General features: G+C 39.8%; 1 protein-coding gene across 2 annotated transcripts in view; it reads right to left on the bottom strand.

Annotated features, from left to right (window-relative positions):
* Positions 1-13,130, bottom strand: part of GALNT1 (polypeptide N-acetylgalactosaminyltransferase 1) — a 92,480-nt gene that overhangs the window by 79,024 nt on the left and 326 nt on the right. The window lies entirely within an intron of this gene.

Below are 13,130 nucleotides of genomic sequence, written 5' to 3'. Positions count from 1 at the left end.
CTTCCCTATGTCTCTTAATTGCCAAATCAGCAAGAAGTATCACATGCCAGGGTTTGTCCCAAGGTTCCAGAATACCATCCAGTCAGTCAAAACCATGGCTCACTGGTGAGCTGGCAGGCTAGGAAAGAACAGACAACTGTTGAGTTATCTTTCTTCTTCCTCAGCATCAATTTTCTCCCGATTTGTGCCAATTTAATATTTTGGCGACTTTTCCCCATAGAGTATAACTAAAAGCAGTCTGCAAATAGGGGGTGGGGGAGTGGTCTGTATAGGGAAAGAGCAATAGAGGGCTGAAATGTGAACAGAGCAGGAGATCAAACTGTCTCAAAGGGCAACATTTCCTCTCCTGCCAAAGGGATTTTTGTTTCCTGGCTGGGGCAAGCATTCACCTGAAAACACTATTAGCTTTTACAACAAGGACTGTCACAGGGGATGATGTTACCGTATTTGATACATGATGAGAAAACAGACAACCGGCAGGCGGAGAACAGGACCCCAGCCAGTGCTGCTGTGGCCAGGGAAACACCCCTCCCATCTCCTGAAGACTGGACATGTGATCCACACAGATGCAGCCAAAGCAAGTGCCTTCAAGTTTTTCAAAATGTCCTTCAAACCTTTTGTGTATTAAAGTTGTCTCTTTACTTTCCTTTCTCCTGAAAGAACCATGTAAAAAAAAAAATAAAAATGTTTATTTATAACTCTATTATACTGTTTTCTGTTCAGCTTCAAAAAGAACACTTTTCTTCCATAACCTTTCATTTACAGTAGATACAAAGATTTTCAGACAGATACACAGTTTTAAGATAGAAGTCTCTTAAAATTTCCCATCTATATACAGTTGATTTCATAAGCTTAGAGGCTTTTCAGTAATATTTCTCCTTAAGCATTCAAGCTTTTATAAATAACTATCATTTTTTTCCTCTCCATCTGAAACAAAGCCCTTTTGGAAAAGAAAGATAATTCTTCAACAACTTTTTGCATAATAAGACTGGCTAAACTTTCTCCTTCTTGTGTCTGAAAGTGTCAGCTCGACCCCATGACAAGTTTCATGATGCCAAAGCAGTAGCAGTTCCAGCTGCCACCAAAGAGCCAAACTAATTCCCTTTCCTCCAAACCGCAAGACTCTGATTTGGAAACATTTAAACAGTGTTTGTCACTTGGGCCACTGTGTTCACTTCCTCTTCAATATGCCTGGCCATAAATAGATTTCAATTTATTTCAAAGATGCCAGTCATCACTTTTCTCTTAAAGAAGTCTTGTCTCTTTCTCCTGACATATCCTAGTTTACCTTTTATGTAATGGTTTCATACATTGTTAAAACACAAAGGAACTCATTAAGTTATTCATAATATATTGAAACATCTCTATTAAATTAAACTAAATTATGTCAAGAATTTGCATGCAAATGAAAATACAAGACCTCACACCTTTTCTGAATACTCTCCAGGCACCAGTACACTAAAATGAACATTCTCAGTAAGCTGACTTTGAGATAATTTTATTTTAATTCTGAAATACTTGAGTTAAATGAAAAAAGTGATGATTTGCTGAAAAAGGTTGAGCTTCACTTTCAGACAACCAGGTCTCTAAGACATGTCAAACTAGATAACCAAAAAAACAAACTACTAGCAATTTCTATTATTTTCACTTCTTTCAGATATATTTCTCCGCTGCCATTCTTGAATCATTACCACATCCTTCTGTATAAGAATTAATGATGCAACCAACCACTCATTACATATTCAAAGAAAAGGAAAACATGGAGAAACGACACATTATGGCAAACTTAAGCTGATACAACTTAAGCTACAACAGTAATTGATAAAAACTGTTTTAAACTAACAATTAGCCAGCATTTTACAAGTGACAGATACATAAACACACACAGTCCCTTAGAATAACAATAAATTGTTCTTGTTTCTGCTCCATAAAAATACTCATCCCTGCAGACGGAAGTGGCAGTGAATCATAATTTCATTAGCCACCACAACAAAAGATAGTTTCATTATAAGAAAGTTGGTATCACATATTTTTACAGCCTCAGAGTTGAAAAGTTAGCTACGAGGATCCCAAGGTCAAATATTTGATTTCAAAATCAGTGCCTGACTTGCATGCTATTTAAGTCTGGGCTCTTCTGCATAGAAGTGACAATAAAGAAAGCCTGCTCATTTTAAAAACCATCCCATTGTGGATTCTTTGTTCAAAAATGCTAGTGATTGCAGCTAGTGGATTAGTGCAAACGAGTGACCACAACTCAGTGCTATTCAACTCTACTGCAAATAACATGAGGTATGCTATAAAAAATTAAAGGCATTGTTTTCCTGGCAGAAGCCAAAATGTTTTATGTAGTTTTCAATAGAGGAAAACATGGTTGAAAAGAGTCCTTAGATGTCTTTCAAATATACAGAAACCGTTGTTTCAGCTCTAGGAAGTTCTTAGTGTGTTTGGAAAAGTAAAATTTTGAGGAAAAAAGCAATACTCATGACAGTCTAAAGCTCCATAAAAAAGCTTTGCTATAATGCAGAGCAAGAAAATTACATATTATTGTACTTCTGTGAATCAGATCACAGCTGAGATCAGGACAATTGGTTTCTTGCGCACAGCAGATTTCAAGCATTAACTGGTTGCAGAAGAGTGATTAGCTTTCCTGGACATGGAAAGGCAAAATAAAAGATGTGATTTGACAACTCTGCAAAATCTAAAAGGAACTAAAAGATAGAAACATGAGGAAGAGACGAAGGAAGGCAGGAAAGAAAATACGTAACTTCCAGAAACAGAGGGTTTGGTTTTCTGGGTTTTGCAGGGTTTCTTTTTTAAAGATTTAACAAATTCTATATACAAGATTACTTGGGAATTTTGGGGCATTGGTTAACTTACATTTTTTATTATTAACTACTCAAGATTTATGTTTTTATGATTTAGAACTGCAGTGCAAAATTAGTTATTATATAGCCTGACAGCCTATTCTGATAGAGAAAAAAGTTTTGCGTTGAGTATGCATACACAAGGTGCATGTTGCTTTAAAATGTTCTAACCAGTTCTGTTACTCACTGGACTCTTCAGCTTATTCATTTTTAAATACCCTTTTTCATTTGATGACATGACACCATAGCAGAATAATGTGAATAATATCATGAAATAGTACTTGAATTCGTAATACCAAAAAAAAAAAAAGTATTTGACTTTTAATGACTATACCATATGCCTTCTGAATATGTAAGTTGAATTTTTTTTCAGATGCTTTTGTCAGAGTAACTCTGATTCTGCTGTACTACATTTCAGCGTCGTTCTTCCAACTACACTTCTACAAGAGTTGATTGATTGTTCAATATTTTCAGCAGGAGTCTGTTAGTGTTACTGGACAGTCACAGTACCAAAGGTTTCCTCATTCTTTAACAATCTGTACAACAAAGTAGTATTTCAACTACAAACATACAAATTATTTTAGACTTGATAAAATATTAATGCAGCTCCCAGCAATTCAATTAATCTATTCACAGTCGAACATCAAATACATATTTTAGAGCATATAAAACCTATAATGAACACTATTTTTTTCTAAAGGTACACTACCAATACTTTTTAAGTTCTCAGCCCACTGGAGTTATTTGAAGGCAAGATTATCAGCCATTTACTTCTGGAACTCTGCACAGCTGAAAGTCCTTAAGGATGGTGTTGATCTATACACTTTGAAAATATTTAAGTCCAATGTTCATAAAACTTGTGATGCCATACATCAAAACCAATCTGAACTGAAAAAAAAAAAACAAACCATTTTTTTTGATTATGCCATCTAACATAGCAGCAGCTGCCCTATTTTGTTCTGCTTTAGCAGGGAACTTGAGCTTTTACAAAGAATAAAGAATTCCTGTGCATCCTTCCTGTCACATTATTCTCCCTATCCACTTCAGTGCCCAAATAAACCACAGCAGAAGTTGAAGAAAAGGGACCACTGAGCAGCTTGGAGTTGTTTTCCCACAGTTATCTTAGACCACATTTCCAAAACATTACCAGTCTGTTCTTTAAAGAGGCCAGACACTTAAAGCAAAGTCTTAAGCAAATGCAAGGTTAACTTACTGGACTTTCGTATCCCATCTGTAACCCTTTTTATACATGAACAGCACTGGAGCAAGGAATAAGTCGTGATATGAATCTAAAGGCCTTTCAAAGCATGCAAGAAGTTACAAAGAGTGTCTAATGTGTAAACTGCATTAGGGCTCCTGAAGGTGGTACTGTGCTTTCCTACTCTGTAAAGTTACTGAACTGAACAACTTTGTATTTTTCATGCTGTTTGAGACTTTCCGTTCAGGAAAATAAACAACAAAATCTAATATTTGGAAGCGTCAGACTGAAAAGGGACTTCAATTTTGTAATCTCTCTTTGCAGGCAGAGGGCCTTAAGGGGTGAATTTCGGGTTTTTGAAATATATATTTCAAATAAACATATTTAAACTGCCGTACTTCTGCATTTCAGGAAGCTTAATATTTATAGTACGATGTGTACATGTCCACACTACCTCCAGAATTTGAAAAATGAAAACAAAAAAGGTTTATTAAACTACTACTGGTTTAAGTATCTGTATTTCTTAAACTTCTGATCAGCCACCCCTGAAGAAAAAATTGCAAGAGTATATTGGAAAAGGGGCGAACTAAGTCACACACTGCCTGCAAGAGTGGGGTGCTTTTGGCTATTTGAAGTATACCTGTTGTTCCAAGTATCTCTTTGGAACAGGACTGCTCTGGTATGTCGTCTTCAACCATTTTTTCAAAGATAAAGAGAGCAGACATGAATTTTGTTGACATGATACTATAGACAGAGTTTAAAACCACAAATTGGACTTAAAAAAACCACCTTCTGTGGAAATGCATCCCTACCCTCTTCACTACAGTCACTAACTCAAACTGGACATTTAAAGTAGCATTGCAATCAGAAATTGAAGTAATTTCTTACAGAAGTACTGTCTGGAAACAATAGTCAAAGCTGAATTTTGCATCTAGAATTTGGATTCAGCTTCTGTGTTTGAAAAGTATATCAATTCCAATTACCCTGAGTACACAATGAAGTGAAAATTAAATAAATCCATTAGTTTAATTTTAACTTAAATGAGTCCTTAAAGATAGTTTAAAAATGCCCCATCAGTGAATGTTCTCTCTTCAATGTATTTAGTGCAGAAACATCATGAACAGGACACATCATAAGAGCCCAGCTTGTTCTTAATGCTAAATTATTCATAATGGTAATCAAACTGATAAATATCACAGAGTGAAAGCACAGCTCTGACCAGTCCTGTTTTTTTTCACCTACCACTAACTTGCACTTGGACCATCTGAAGATTCAGAAGTCTATTGTACTTGTGGGTGGGTGGTGGTTGTTTTTTTTTTTTGGAGGGGGGGGGAGGTGTTAAAAGCATCACCTAGCAAAGTTAAGAACTGACCACATGAAATCACATCTGCTTGTCATCCACTTTTGGCTGGAGTGAGAGACAGCTTTATGTTTGGTCTTAGTCCTTACTCATCCTGGCCTCTTTAGTTAAACTAATTTTAGAACACTGTTCCGGAGACATTTGATTAAGACCAGTACTAGAGATCTCTTTCTCTTTACAGAGGTCCATGGTCATTTGATCCATTTCTCAGTTAGCTTTTCAGTCAGCTTCTTCATTCAGATATGCAATGAGCACTTCCAAATCTCTCTCCACACTGACAATTGACCTTCACCAATATTCCCATCCCCTGGTGTGTTCCTCACAGAGACCTCCAAAAAAAACATTGGTTTCCCTCTCCCTGGAAGAATTCCCGGTAATATCACTTCCCTCTTAATTTTCAGTGTAATTCTGGTTATCATTCACAATTGGCGCTAAAGCATTGCCAGCATACAGACCGCATGGGAAAAGAGATGATAATGATGACCTGCGGCTACAGAAAAGTCAACAAATTTGGATTCAAGTTCTTCAGGCTCTGTTGACCTTCACCATGTTGTGACCGTAAAATAAAGCTAGTATTCCTTGTCTCCTGTAGAACTACTTAATGTTCTGTATTTATTTAATATTTAACTGTGATATTATCATAATTCTTGTGGCTGATGTAAAGCACCAGCTGAAGCTCTGGAGTCTACTCTGATGCACTGTAAAAAAAAAGTCAAAGAAAATTATGTACCCTCTCACTTGCCTGTAACAAGTTTTCACAGGCAACTTGGATGTTGAATGTCATCCCGATTCAAATGTTCCACATAACTAGGATTACAAATTTTGTCACATGACTTCACTTACACATCAGGAATTCTCTTAACATGAAGAAATATTGGAACTCAACATGAAAATAGTACTGCACCCCAGTACAAAACAGTATTTGTATAAAAAATGCAAAGTTTGTCTACAGTAAGAAATCCCACCAAAAAACGATTCCTAGAGACTCTACCACTTGCACAGCTTAACCAATATTAGCACTAGTGAAACTAAAGTAGGCTTTCCAAAACATTTACAGTATTACACTAGCTTGTAATTTTTTTAAAAGCAAGACAAGTGTTATGGAACAGAGGACTAGTTCACACCTGCCTCCAAAGGACGCTAATGCTCTTTCAGCCAGACAGCAGAACACTGAACTGGCTTATCTTTTGGCTAAGTTTTCTAAGAGAGTAAAGTTTCTGAAAGTTGATACTAGCATGGCACAAGGAGGGGAAAAAAAAAAAAAAAGTATGAAAACACTTCCCTCCTCGACTAGGAATGAATTTCACAGCAGCTGTACATCAGCTTGTCCCACAGTCTGAATTTCCACAGCAGCAAACTGCTGCTGCTGTATACTGTTCTTCACTAGAGTAACTTCTCACAGAAGAACACACACAAATGTCTTAAGTACAATCAGATTATGCAGAATAGCAGTCTACAACACAAACAGCGCTTAATAACCCTACCTGTATATCAGTCTTAAATGCTGGAAAAGAACTGTTAATACAGGAAAAATACACAAGCTGAAACTATCAATGAAAGCTGCAGTGGTCATTTAACGCTGATTCCAGTGAAAAGGCACCATTACAAAGCATTGACTGCTGAGGATAACTTTTGAATTCCACAGAAAAATAAAGGTGGCCACTCCAATACCAAAACCAAATACCTCAGCAAAAAAAAAAAGTTCTGAAGCCACTTAACAAGCAAGTTCCATACCACACCTACCATTTAAAGGCAGAATAAGATAAGGGAAGAAAAACAAAAAGCAGTGGGTTATTTTAATGACTGAAAATAAATCCCTGAATCACAGAAGCAAGGATAGTAAGCGGTATCAAGAGACAATCTAGGGAGACCACCTTATCAAGTGTACCTACTCTTAAGTGACCAAGTCTCCAAGCACATCTGCTTTCAGTGACAACGGAGGCTATCAGTTAAACACACCTTTATGTTAACTGTTCAATTCCATTGGCCCTTCAAACAACGACACGAGGAATCAAAGAGCCAAGGATAAACTTCATCCTTTTTTAGATGCAGAGGGGAACATTGCCACATGTTGGATGAGGAAAAGGCTGAGATACTTAAAGCTTTCTTTGCCTCAGTCTTTCATAGCAAATCCAGCTTCCCTCTGGGTACTCTGATCCCTGAGCTGGAAGAGAGGGATGAGGAGCGGAATGAAGCCCCACAGTCCAGGAGGAAAGGGCCAGTGACCTGCTGCTCCACTCAGACATGCACCAGTCTATGGGGCCAGATGGGATCCACCTGAGGGTACTGAGGGAGCTGGTGGAGCAGCTCACCAAGCCACTCTACATCATTTATCAACAGCTCTGGCACACTGGAGAGGTCCCAGAAGACTGGGGGTCAGCCAATGTGACATCCATCTACAAGAAAGGCAGGAAGGAGGATCCAGGGAACTACAGGCCTGTCAGACTGACCTCGGTGCCAGGGAAGGTTACGGAAATGGTCATCCTGAGCACCACCACACAGTACGTGCAGGACAGCCAGGGGATCAGGCCCAGCCAGCATGGGGTTATGAAAGGCAGGTCCTGCTTGCCAAATCCAATCTCCTTCTATGACAAGGTGACCTGCCTTGTAGATGAAGGAAAGGCTGGACATTAGTAAAGCCTCTGACACCACCTCCCACACCATTCTCCTGGAGAAACTGGCTGCTCATGCCTTGAATGGGTGTACTCTACACTGGGTTAAAAACTGGCTGGACAGCCAAGCCCAAAGACCGGTGGTGAATGGAGCTACATTCAGCTGGCAGCAGGCCACCAGTGGCGTTCCCCGGGGCTCAGTGCTGGGGCCAGTCCTGATTAATACCTTCAGCGACAATCTGGATGAGGGAATAGAGCGAAACCTCAGTAAATTGCAGATGACGCCAAGCTGGGCAGGAGTGTTGATCTGCTGGAGGGCAGGAAGGTTCTGCGGAGGGATCTGGACAGGCTGGACTGATGGGCCAAGGCCAATTGTATGAGGTTCCACCAGGAGAAGTGCCGGGTCCTGCACCTGGGGCACAACCACCCCACGCAGCGCTACAGGCCTGGGGAAGAGCGGCTGGAAAGTGCCTGGTGGGAAAGGACCTGGGGGTGCTGGCTGATGGCTGGCTGAACATGAGCCAGCAGTGTGCCCAGGGGGCCAAGGCAGCCAACAGCACCCTGGCTTGTATCAGAAGCAGTGTGGCCAGCAGGACCAGGGCAGTGATCGCCCCCCTGCACTCAGCACTGTGGACGTCGCACCTACAATACTGTGTTCAGTTTGGGGCCCTCACTCCAAACGGGATGTAGACGGGCTGGAGCTTGTCCAGAGATGGGCAACAAGGCTGGTGAAGGGTGTAGAGAACAAGTCTTATGAGAAGCAGCTGAGGGAACTGGCATTGTTTAGCATGGAGGGAAGACTCTCTACAACTACCTGAAAGGAGGCTACAGGCAGCTGGGTGTTAGTCTCTTCTCCCATATAACAAGCAACAGAACAAGAGGAAACAGCCTGAAATTACAAAAGGGGAGGTTTATATTGGATATTAGGAAAAATGTCTTCACTGAAAGGGTGATCAGCACTGGAACAGGCTGCCCAGGGAGGTGGTGGAATCCCATCCCCCCTTGGAGGTATTTACAAAACGCGTAGAAGCAGTGCTTAGAGGCATGGTTTAGTGATGGACTGGGCAATCCTGGGTTAACAGTTGGACTTGCTGATTTCGAAAGTCTTTTCCAATCTAAATGTTTCTATGTTTCTTAGAAAGTTACATTTCCTACAAGAAACTACAAACCACCAAGTAACCTGCATAATTCAGGGCTTTAGAATTCAAGTAATTCTCTTTAGTGGATTATAACCAGACCTTTATGTGAACCTGATGGTAAGAATGCCTCAATGAGTCGGGAGTTACTACAACAGTACATGCGCAAGATATTTATGCAGTGCTCAAAGTCACAAGCTTCTAATTCAGCCAAAAAGTAAATGCCCCTTAAGAATCCTCATATTTCATAGCACAAAACCATATTTAAGTGATCAAAAAGTGAATAATAGAGCAATTAGCCAGCTCTTTAATACATTAGGTAAAAGTATATCAATTCCATTGATTTTTATGATGGGCCAATTTCACATAATGGATTAAGCTTGCTAGAAAGACTGTAAAAGGGAAAAAATGCTTTGCCAGAATTAGTGGAAGATGGTGTCAAAATGCTTTTACGACAATCACACAGCTAAAACATTTTATTTGGGGATGTTAAATTTAGAACACTATTGGCAAGAAAATATTTGGTGCTAAAAGTTAAATAAAAGTGATGATTACAGCACTGCAGATATATCTTGCAGATTTCTGTTATATTTTGCTTTAAATATTTTGGTTTATCCCTAGCTAAGAAACAGGAAGCTTGGACTATGAATTCACAAACTTCAACACAGCAAAAGGGTATCAGCAGGATGCTTCAAGGATCCATAAAGCAAGCAACATTTAAAGGCACTAATGATCTGAAAAAGAAAGTAAAAAAAGTTAACAGTTATGTAGGTTAGTCAAGTACAGAAAACAAAGTTCAACCATGATGGACAGGTAACAAAGCAGCAAGTAAAATTCAATATTAATAAATGCAGAAGAAGTGTCACTGAAAGGTAAAGACAGAATTATTAGTATGGTCAGCAGCCTTCTAAATTAAGCAGACCTAGTACAAACAAGAGGATTACAAGCATCCCTGTGGAACTCAAGAAAGATCTCTGTTCAATATGAGAACATAGCTGTTGAAAATTAAAAGTATCAGAATTCAAAAGATTCAAAAGAAGCAATGGTAAGCACTCGCAGAACTGTGGTATCTTCATATAAAACTAGTGCTTCATTCTCAATCTTTACTTAAAAAAAGCTGCTACAGTATTAGATTAGGTGGAGAATTAGAAATTAGTACTGTTAATACAAAGAATCACAAAGCAAGACATGAAAAAATGCATGGGTATAAGTAGACTTAACAACATAAATAGAAAGGAAATAATTTACACCAAAAATTCAGATGCTGCTCAGTGAAAGTGGGAAGTATACAGTTCAGAGGTATGCTTTTTTTGATGCAATGCTTAATTAAATATTCAAAGTAATTTCTAGTCCATCTTTATAATAAAGAATCTGCCAATAGTCAAAGCAGCACAGAAAACTAGACTGGGATGATGAACATCACGTTTAAGGATCCATGACTACTTCTATGAAGTATAAGATCCATACCATAACAGAAGTATTCAACATTTGCTTCCTTTAACACTTCTTGTATCTGCTACAAGCTATTCATCTAGATGAACTCCAAATAAACCCCACTGCCACAATTTCAATGCTAAAATCACCGTGTTGGACCTGTGGGGCAGGGGGACGACACAGGAGGAACACTGCCAAAACACCACCGCCCAAATAAACTTTAAAAATCAAGGTCCTGAAGAGCAACACTGGAATGCAAAACACACACTACAACTTGTCCTGAACAGCACTACAGACTTCCAGATTTTGGTTAATAGTTTAAGACAAATAAAAGAACTCAAAAATTCTTGATAAAGTGATTAGTTCTTAAGTGTGAAACAGCACCAGTCCAACTGCTAAAAGGCATTTTAATGCATCTTATATATATATTAAAAAAAATAGTTCTATTTCAATTTGTAGGCCAGTCCTTTTCCTTGTAAGCAGTGAAGGCTCCCAGCACAGGTCAACTTGCATCTAGAGATAGTTCCTGCACTTCCACATAGAAGAAACCTAATGAAACAGACCTGGGAGGACTGCAGAGCCAAAGATCAGACCATTTTGGTCCTGTGAATCAAACTTTTGTGCCAGATGAATAGTCTGAGACTTATCATGTGTACTACAAAAAAAAAAAAATCACTAACAAAATCTGTCAAGAATCTTGTCTCTTGAACTAAATATAATGTAAACAATATTCAAATTATTTAAGTATTTGGAAGCACCCTGTTTTTAAATGAGTGTCCCTGGAGCTATTGTTTGTTCTCATCCCAAGACAAACATCATGCCCTTTCCATAATAGAAAAAAAATATTTAACAAATTTACAGCTAACGTATAGTTTACCACCATACACACAACAAAGAAAGGACAGTAGGGTACTGTTTTGCTAAAGCAGCAACTTGGCACTGAAATTTATTCTAAATTACCTCCATTCTTTTTATACCTTATTGCTGAACTCATTTGAGCAAATCTAGTTTGAGATGATGAGGGGGGAGGAATAAATCTTTGTATAAAAGTGAAACAGTACTGCCTCACCACTAGGCTATGCAGTGACTGTCACACAGTATTTTTAAAACATTTTCATGACTTTCATTAGCATCTTTGAATTGCCCTATTCCTACAGGAACAAGGTATATATGAGAAACAAGGTATCCTCACTCACGCAGCTTACAATTCTGAAAAGCCAGGCAGCATCCAATAATAGTCCAAGTGTTATCATTATCACCTTGATCTCAAGGGTGGCTTGCATGTGGTGTCCTTGCCAGGTACCATTCATATCATTTTTCTGAAGACTATCATGCTGCCACAATCTCCCTATCAACAATCATTCGAAGAATATTTCTCTCTGATGTGCATTTGCATTTTACAGATAAGGTAAGCCTGCTAAAATGCAGCAAATCCAAATTCAAAGCACTAACAATACCACTTAAGGCAGGCCAACATCACAGGAGCACATGGACAAAATTCCAAGTCACAGAAAAAGATGAAGCTGGCACCAGAAAGTGAAATGCTTTCTCCAATATAAGCAATCCTTTGTATTTACAAGAAAAACTAGTTCTGTGGTGTTCCAAGCGTTCAGAGTAGCATGATTTTCGCTGCCTTTGCAAAGGAACAAAGTTGAGAATAGCAGTGTATAAAAATACATGGTCAGTTACATAGTTTTGGTTTGCACAGCTGTTGGCTATGTTCATTTACAGTTCATGTAGTGCCAACATCATTTATGTAAACAGAAGAGGCTGGTTCACTCCTGTTCATCGCCATAAAAGTTATTTCTCTCAGCAGCTGCTGCACAAAAATCAGTTTCTATTTCAGTATCTCACCCTGTAAGTTTATGAAGCGGCAGGTTCTAGAGACTGCTAAAAACAAGAAGGACCTAAAGAAACTTGACCGTATTTAATAATAAACGGGGAGGGGGGACAGACGACGCACACTTCTGCTTTCTTGGAGAGAAAGAAGGCTGTAACCCTCTGTTCACACGGGTAAAGTCACATGAAAACTAATTTGCTTTTAGGCAACTGCTTGGAACGGGAGCCTTAGTTCCCCCGACCCTCTTCAGTCAGCTTTATAAATTAAAAAGGAAATAAATAAGGTTGATCCGGATTCCGGCAGATAAGACAAAGTCTAAAATATTAGTCACATGTTATGTAATAAACATTAAGTGATCGAACTTGATGTGACAGCGGTGCCGCGGTACGGCCGGGGATGCTGCCCCGGTGCTCACACACACACACACGCGCTCCCGGAGGCTGCCGACACGCCGCAGCACCCCGAGCCCTTGGAAGCAGCAACGGGACACCCCAGCCCCCGCCCGCCCCCTTCCCCGGCCAGCGGCCGCCCAGGAGCCGCCGGCAGGCAGCGCGCAGGCGGCGTGTGCCCGGCCCCCCGCCCCGCTCCCCCCACGGCTGCCCCCCGAGCAGGCACCGCGGCGGGGCCGCCCCGCTCCTCCGGCCGCCCGGCGGGGAGGAAGCGGCGAGGGGCCGAGGCGGCGGCTC

The sequence above is a fragment of the Falco rusticolus genome, chromosome 3 (genome assembly GCF_015220075.1).
Source record: "Falco rusticolus isolate bFalRus1 chromosome 3, bFalRus1.pri, whole genome shotgun sequence".
In the NCBI taxonomy this organism is placed as follows: domain Eukaryota; kingdom Metazoa; phylum Chordata; class Aves; order Falconiformes; family Falconidae; genus Falco; species Falco rusticolus.
The sequence above is the reverse complement of the archived record's forward strand: the minus strand, read 5'-3'. Positions and strand labels throughout refer to the sequence as shown.